We start from the raw sequence: 7,810 nt of genomic DNA, 5'->3' as shown, positions 1-7,810 counted from the left end.
AAATCAAAACTAAACAAAAAAAATGTAGAAACATTTTGTCTCTCATCCAAGAGACTTCCTCAGTCTGAGGTGCTGTATTCAGCTCAGTCTCTTAAATAGCACCTTCTCAGAGTGGATCAACCAGTTTTGCTGCTGACAACCAAAACCAGCTGATCACATGCTCAAGAAGGACCATCAGCCTAACAATGGATCATTAGCACACTGATGCCTGTTTACTATTCACAGAGGGCTGAGTGATACTAGCAATAACTGTTGAAGTAGGGAGGCGAGCCGGTCCCAGGAACAGTGGAAAAGACCTCAAACGCGCCTCAAGCCGGAAATATCCGACCTGCGCCGAGACAGTGGAAAAGGGGCATTAAGGGATGAGTACAGACGCCAGATATTTGGAAACATTGTGACAGAGTTAATCATGCTAACAATTGGTCTTAAAGGTACACCTTGTTTGTGGATTTTAGGTAAACCGTACAGACTAGGTGTTGCCTCCCCTGGGTACAGTCTGTGGTACAGAATAAGGTCAATAACCTTGTCCTGCTCCAACATTTTCAGGCAATCTATCAACTTCTTCTTGTAGCCACTTCCTGGATCTCTTTTCAGAAGTTTATAAGTGGTTAAGTCACTAGTGTCATAACTTTCTCATTTCTCACTTTCCCAGAAAGACTATCATGATATATCACGGTGGAGGGAATGCAATAGACTTTGAAATTATGAATGGTACCTTAAAACTTAAATGGCTATTTTTTTTCTAAATAATAATCTCTCATTTTGGTCACATATACCCAATTTGGTATTTAACAAGATAGGGGGACTTAATTTTCTCTTACAATGTGATTTTGAGTTTAGCAGATTGCCAGTGAAACTTTCAGATTTTCATAAACAGGTTCTTCTTTACTGGAAACTCGTTTTCAGTCATAATTTCACACCAGTGTGGAACAATAGGTACATTCTGATTAATAAAAAAAAATCTATATTTATCAAGGAATGGTGTTCTAAAGACGTGTGGGCTGTGCCCCATTTTATGGACAACGAAGGAAACATTTTACAATATCAATAGTTCTTACAATATCAATAGTATCAATATCACCTGTTCACCTCCATCTCACAGATAAGGGACACTCTTTTGAGGACCAAAATGTGCACATTTTGGACCGAGAACACAGATGGTTTGAGAGGGGGGTGAAGGAAGCAATTTATGTAAAAAGAGAAAAACCATCTCTTAACAGAGGAGGAGGCCTCAGATTCCCACTTTCAAAAACATATAATGCAACTTTAAAACAGATTCCCAGCCGGTTTTCACACCTGATGGGAACAGAGGGGCCTCGTCTGTGAATTAGAGGAACAAAGACCTACTGTTTTAGGTTTTTAGGTGTGAACTGCCAATCTACATATATGTGTGTGTGTGTCTTATCTCACTCAGCCTTATAACCTGTATCTCTCACTCTCTGCTCTTTGAATTGAGAAAGCTCCTCGGATGAGGAGCGAAACGTCTTCTGTTACAAATAAAGTCCAGTTGTTTTTTGTATTGAACGCTTTTTGAATTCATCATGTCCTGGATGACTGAGAATCTTCACCAGCATATCAATAGTTCTGTAAAAAAAAATTCAGATCCATTGCGATGAGATTAAATATAACCAAATTTTAAAGGCTATTCCAGTCTCTCTTAGGGCTATGGTGAGATTAGATATTATATTCTATGATATTTCCCCTGGTCTGAAACAACTCTGTATTGATGGGTGTTTTGTAACTTTCGATTGTAAGAATTGGTTTTTTTTTTTTTGTATTGTTATGGTTAAATAAAGTTAAAAAAAAAAAAAAAGTACAATGAGGTTGCACGTCCCCTTTAAGGGGAGGAGTGTAGAATCCAAGGAAGCCAAGCCGTTGGGTTCGGCATTTTGCTTCCGGTTCGCGGTGTGTTGGACGGAGTCACGCCGCGCGCGGATAACTTATACCTTTTATCTGCAATAATAGAATTTAATTGTTAAAACTTTATACTTTTATGCCGTTATTTTTGTCTGTGTGAATCCTTTCTCCACCTGGGAATAACGAGCCGGCTTCGAGCGCCGTGGTCGTACGACGACTGTCACCGTGCTGACTTAACTGAACAGCTTGTTTTGATGAGCGGAGTGGAGGTTCTTCTCTCTGCAGCCTGAAAGTGGGTGTTTCTAAAGAACAGGCGATTCTAAAGCGCGAACGCTGATTGGCTGGCTGTGTTTGAACTGTTTTTCCCTTTTTTTTTCTAACCTCTACTTTGCCCAGAGGAAATCAAAATGAAGGTAATGTGATTTTCATTTATCAAGTTTATATATATATATATATATATATATATATATATATATATATTACAGTGGTGGAGAAAGTACTCAAACACTGTACTTAAGTAAAAGTACAAATAAATAGACAAAAATGTACTCTAGTAAAAGTAGAAGTACCACATTAACATTTTTACTCGAGAGTAAATAAGTACTTGCTTTTAAAATACTTAAAGTATTAAAAGTAAAAGTACTTTCTGAATGCAATGGTCTACATATTTTTAAGTCTGCGTACCATATGTATATTTTCTGTAACACATTAATAGTGTTGTGTCATTTTAATGAACGATGCTGCAGATAATACATGTTTTTATTGTGTTTACTCTGTGACACAGTTCACACTTGGACTTGTGATTCTGTGCAGCAGAATTTCAGGGATGACCTGCAGAGTTAATACCATTAATCAAAATAAGAAAGAGGAATGATTATACTTTTAAAAGTTTTTATTTAAAACAAATCAAAACCAAACCAATGTGTCATTTTAACTGCAGTAAACACATTTAAGTAAAAGTTGTCTGCCTGAACAAAAGGGGCATTATTTCAACTCCAGTTAAAATACTGTCTATTCAACCTTGTAATGGGTCAATATTGAACAATATTTTAACTTCCTGACACCATTTTTAAAACTTGGACCTGAGTGTCGAGACATTTGGAGGCATCTCTTGTCTCCTAACATCCCATGAACTGACACATTTTAATTTTGCAGCAAGAATTTCTTGTTCCAGTTCAGACGAAGTTGGTTTTCAAAGATTGTTGAGTCCAGTCTGGCTCTTTTGGGAGAGACAAGCTGTCCTGTTGTACTGAGCCTTTCAATAATCTTTCAATAATCTTTCAATAAGGCCATGGGTGGAGCATTATCTTCTGGCTGACACTCTTGCAATGGAATACATTTAGTGGTGCTGTGGGTGCTCTCAGCTCAGTGACGTATATACTAGAATATAAGTCATTGGCCCAGCTCTTCTTGAAGGCGGACCTAACGTTACCTGCACACTTTGCAGTGATTCACTGGACCAGCTCCCCTCTCACCATTGGTTACTTTCAAAGTAACAAAACAAAAAGCCGCAACATGAATGTAACTTGTAACTCAACGCATCATAGAAATGTAGTGTAGTAGAAAGTACAGATACTTGATGTAAAATGTAGTGACGTAAAAATATAAAGTACCCACATTTAACTCTACTTAAGTAAAGTACAGATACATGAAAAATGTACTTAAGTACAGTAACAAAGTATTTGTACTCAGTTACATCCCACCACTGTGTGTGTGTATGTATGTATATATATATATATATATATGTGTGTGTATCCTATTGAGGTACATTACTAGCATCCCGCCATCATAAGGCACTTGTTTAGACACCTTTTTAGCATAACAAATTTACATGTATTTCAAATACATGAACACAAATACTATTTGTCTACATGTATTTAACAAATCTACACGTATTTGTCACTGTTATGCAGATGGCTCAATACTTAACCACCTATTTTTAAAATAACTTAACCTTTTTTTAATTCTGTCATGTATTTGCAATGATCGTTTGTGTGGGTGATCTCTGAATTGGGTTATGTAGGGGGTTTCAAATTAAAAGTCGATTTGTACCGTTAGCTCATTTGTGCATGCACTAAAAGAAATGGTTTTTAAAATGCTGCTCTATAAAAAGTAACATATTTATATTAATTGAACTTTTATTTAATAACTTTTTATTACTTTTAATAACTTTTTAACATGGTTATTAATTACTTGCTATGAAATGACATGCTTTTGTTGATAATTAAAATGTTATGAAACAGTAGAAAATTGTATTGGACTGTAAGGTTAAAGGATTGTTAAAATCAAGTCTCTTGTAAATGAGTCCCCATTACTCAATGGGATTAACCTGTATAAATAAAGGTTGAATGAAAGTTGTTCCCTCTGGTGGACCCATCACAGACAAGAGAAGACCTTGATATTTAGAATACGTAGTCACATCATTTACTATTAATCAGACTGTTCAAGACTATCCATGTGTTTCTGGGAAACACTAATTAATTTACTCCATCTTTCCTCATGTTTTTAATTGTACACAGGCACATACATTTTATTTACTTGAGTAACATTTTCAGTAAATGGCTGTCAAGGCAGTCTAGCGAAATGCAAATGAACTATTTTTGTCTGTATTTTTGTTCTCTTTAAATAATAATCTATTTATAAAAATTAATATAAAAATTCTAGAATTGCGCCGCTCAAGGTGGCTGCATGTTGGAGCAGCTCTGTTACTTTCATTATGAGATTTTGCTTTTGGAAACTTTAATTCCTGGTTTTCTGGATGTAAATCATATTTTTAGGATGATGGTTTCCTCTGGTATCAGATGCTGTGCAGCTCGAAGGATTTTTACTGAAACTTTTTAAGTTTTGGACATTTGTTATGTCATGTCATGACATGTCAACAAGGCAGTTTTCTACAACAACAGCAGCTGAGTAACATCTCAAAAGCTGAAATAATATCTCAACTATGGCCCCAACTCTCAAATGAGTTGAAAAGGATGTTCTATGGACGCATTCTCATCTACCTGCCAGCTGTGCCTGACCACTGAGATCCTGGAACTAGCAGGAAACATGGCTCACGACAGCGGAAGAACAGGATCGTCCCTCAGCACCTACAGTTGGCTGTCCGCAGCTATAAGGAGCTCGGCAGACTTCTGGGAGGAGTGGCCATCGCTCTGGGAGGAGTTCTGCCCAGCATTCAAGCGGTCCTACAGTCCAGGGGAACCAAGAGGCCAGCCGAGTCTGGGTGGACGGATCGGACGGCATCTGCAGCCAGTTTCTTAGGATCCACTGTGGGATGGACCTTTACAAGAGATCCTTCCTGTCTACAGCCATCAGCATCTATAACATCTTAATGAAATGAGGATAACGAGTTACAACAACAAAATAATTTCCCTCTGGGATTAATAAAGTATTTTTGAATTGAATTGAATAAGATTACAATTACAAACCGGATTCCAAAAAAGTTGGGACACGAAACAAATTGTGAATAAAAACTGAATGCAATGATGTGGAGATGGCAAATGTCAATATTTTATTTGTAACATAACATAGATGACAGATCAAAAGTTTAATCTGAGTAAATGTAACATTTTAAAGGAAAAATATGTTGATTCAAAATTTCACAGTGTCAACAAATCCCAAAAAAAGTTGGGACAAGTAGCAATAAGTGGCTGGAAAAAGGAAATTGAGCATATAACGAACAGCTGGAACACCAATCACCACTAATTAGGTCAATTGACAACATGATTGGGTATAAAAAGAGCTTCTCAGAGTGTCGGTGTCTCTCAGAAGCCAAGATGGTAAGATGATCACCAATTCCACCATTGTTGCGTAGAAAGATAGTGCAGCAATACCAGAATGGTGTTACCCAGTGTAAAATAGCAAAGACTTTTAAGTTGTCATCATCAACCGTGCATAACATCATCAAAAGATTCAGAGAATCTGGAACAATCGCAGTGCGTAAGGGTCAAGGCCGTAAAACTCTACTGGATGCTCGTGATCTCCGGGCCCTTAAACATCACTGCACCTCAAACAGGAATGCCACTGTCAAGGAAATAACAGAGTGGGCTCAGGAATACTTCCAGAAAGCATTGTCAGTGAACACAATCCACCGTGCCATCCGCCGTTGCCAGCTGAAACTCTACAGTGCAAAGAGGAAGCCATTTCTAAGCAAGCTCCACAAGCTCAGACGTTTGCACTGGGCCAGGGGTCATCTAAAATGGAGTGTGGCAAAATGGAAGACTGTTCTGTGGTCAGATGAGTCACAATTTGAAGTTCTTTATGGAACACTGGGACGCCATGTCATCCGGACCAGAGAGGACAAGGATAGCCCAAGTTGTTATCAACGCTCCGTTCAGAAGCCTGCATCACTGATGGTATGGGGTTGCATGAGCGCTTGTGGCATGGGCAGCTTGCATGTCTGGAAAGGCACCATTAATGCAGAGAACTATGTTCAGGTTTTAGAACAACATATGCTCCCATCTAGATGTCATCTCTTTCAGGGAAGACCCTGCATTTTTCAACACGATAATGTCAGACCACATTCTGCAGCAATCACAACATCATGGCTACGTAGGAGAAGGATCCGGGTACTGAAATGGCCAGCCTGCAGTCCAGATCTTTCACCTATAGAGAACATTTTGTGCATCATAAAGAGGAAGGTGCGACAAAGAAGGCCCAAGACGATTGAACAGTTAGAGACCTGTATTAGACATGAATGGGAGAGCATTCCTATTTCTAAACTTGAGAAACTGGTCTCCTCTGTCCCCAGACGTCTGTTGAGTGTTGTAAGAAGAAGGGGGGATGCCACACAGTGGTAAAAATGGACTTGTCCCAACTTTTTTGGGATTTGTTGACGCCATGAAATTTGGAAACAACAGATTTTTCCCTTAAAATGATACATTCTCTCAGTTTAAACTTTTGATCTGTGATTTGTGTTCTATTCTGAATAAAATATTAGATGTTGGCACCTCCACATCATTGCATTCAGTTTTTATTCACAATTTGTTTATTGTCCCAACTTTTTTGGAATCCGGTTTGTAAATAGAAAAATAAAGATACCCCTCCAGAAGTTATTCTTTTAGCGCATGTACAAATGAACTTGACAGTATGGATCTTGCTTCCAGGACAAATCATGCTGTGACAAATTAATACATAAGGTTGATATTAAATATAATAAATATTTTCAAATAAATCTCAATTGAAAACAAACTGTCAACATTTTGTGGTTGTTGTGTAATTGCAGTGTCAAAGTATTTCACCTAAGAAAAACTTTGCAATCATATCATAAATTTACAAGAAATATCTTCATTTTTAAAGTCAATTTCAAATGAATTTCAAGTTGATTTATCCTTATTCTTGTCATGCCATTAAGCAAAGCTTTTAACAGCATCCTCTGTGCTTTTTTCAAATGTTCTTACAATTATTATTTTTTTATTACTTCGTTCAGCACATGACAGTGACCCGAAAGGGAGATGAAACTCCTCGACCTGTCCGCATCCATGAAAACTTCTTTAAATGCCCCTTTTGTTCCCCTGAGCTATACAAACCAGCTGGATATCCAAAAATAGCAACACATCTTGCCAGTCACAAGCTCAAAGCAATCAATCATAAAGGTATGTCATGCTACATTTACATTTCTCTGTTACCAATTATGAGTCATTGTTGATTTTTTTAAATTTACATTCCTCTCTTGTGTTTTTTTCTTTATAGACTACATTATATACAGCTGTGGATTGGATTGTGGTGGAAAGGCAAAACACTTTCATTGTTGTTACTGCTCAAAGACGTATATAAATAAACGGGAAATGTTAAAGCACTTGGCTCTCCATTGCCCCGATGACCCGTGCCAGCCATCAGCAGCAACACCTGGTCCTTCCAAACCAGTCTCCCCAGCTGTAGCAACACCTGGTCTTTCCACACCAGGCCCCCCAGCAGCAGCAACACCTGGTCCTTCCACATCAGGACCCCCAGC

General features: G+C 38.0%; 1 long non-coding RNA gene across 1 annotated transcript; it reads left to right on the top strand.

Annotated features, from left to right (window-relative positions):
- Positions 1-2,240: 2,240 nt before the first annotated feature.
- LOC119416371 lies at positions 2,241-7,665 on the top strand. Its single transcript, XR_005187085.1, has 3 exons — positions 2,241-2,270; positions 7,286-7,451; positions 7,549-7,665. It is a non-coding gene; the product is annotated as an uncharacterized LOC119416371 (long non-coding RNA).
- The last annotated feature ends 145 nt before the right edge of the window (positions 7,666-7,810 follow it).

The sequence above is a fragment of the Nematolebias whitei genome, chromosome 10, assembly GCF_014905685.2.
Source record: "Nematolebias whitei isolate Nwh7 chromosome 10, NemWhi1, whole genome shotgun sequence".
Lineage (NCBI taxonomy): Eukaryota > Metazoa > Chordata > Actinopteri > Cyprinodontiformes > Rivulidae > Nematolebias > Nematolebias whitei.
Note: the sequence above shows the minus strand (reverse complement) of the source record. Positions and strands in the feature narration are given on the sequence as shown.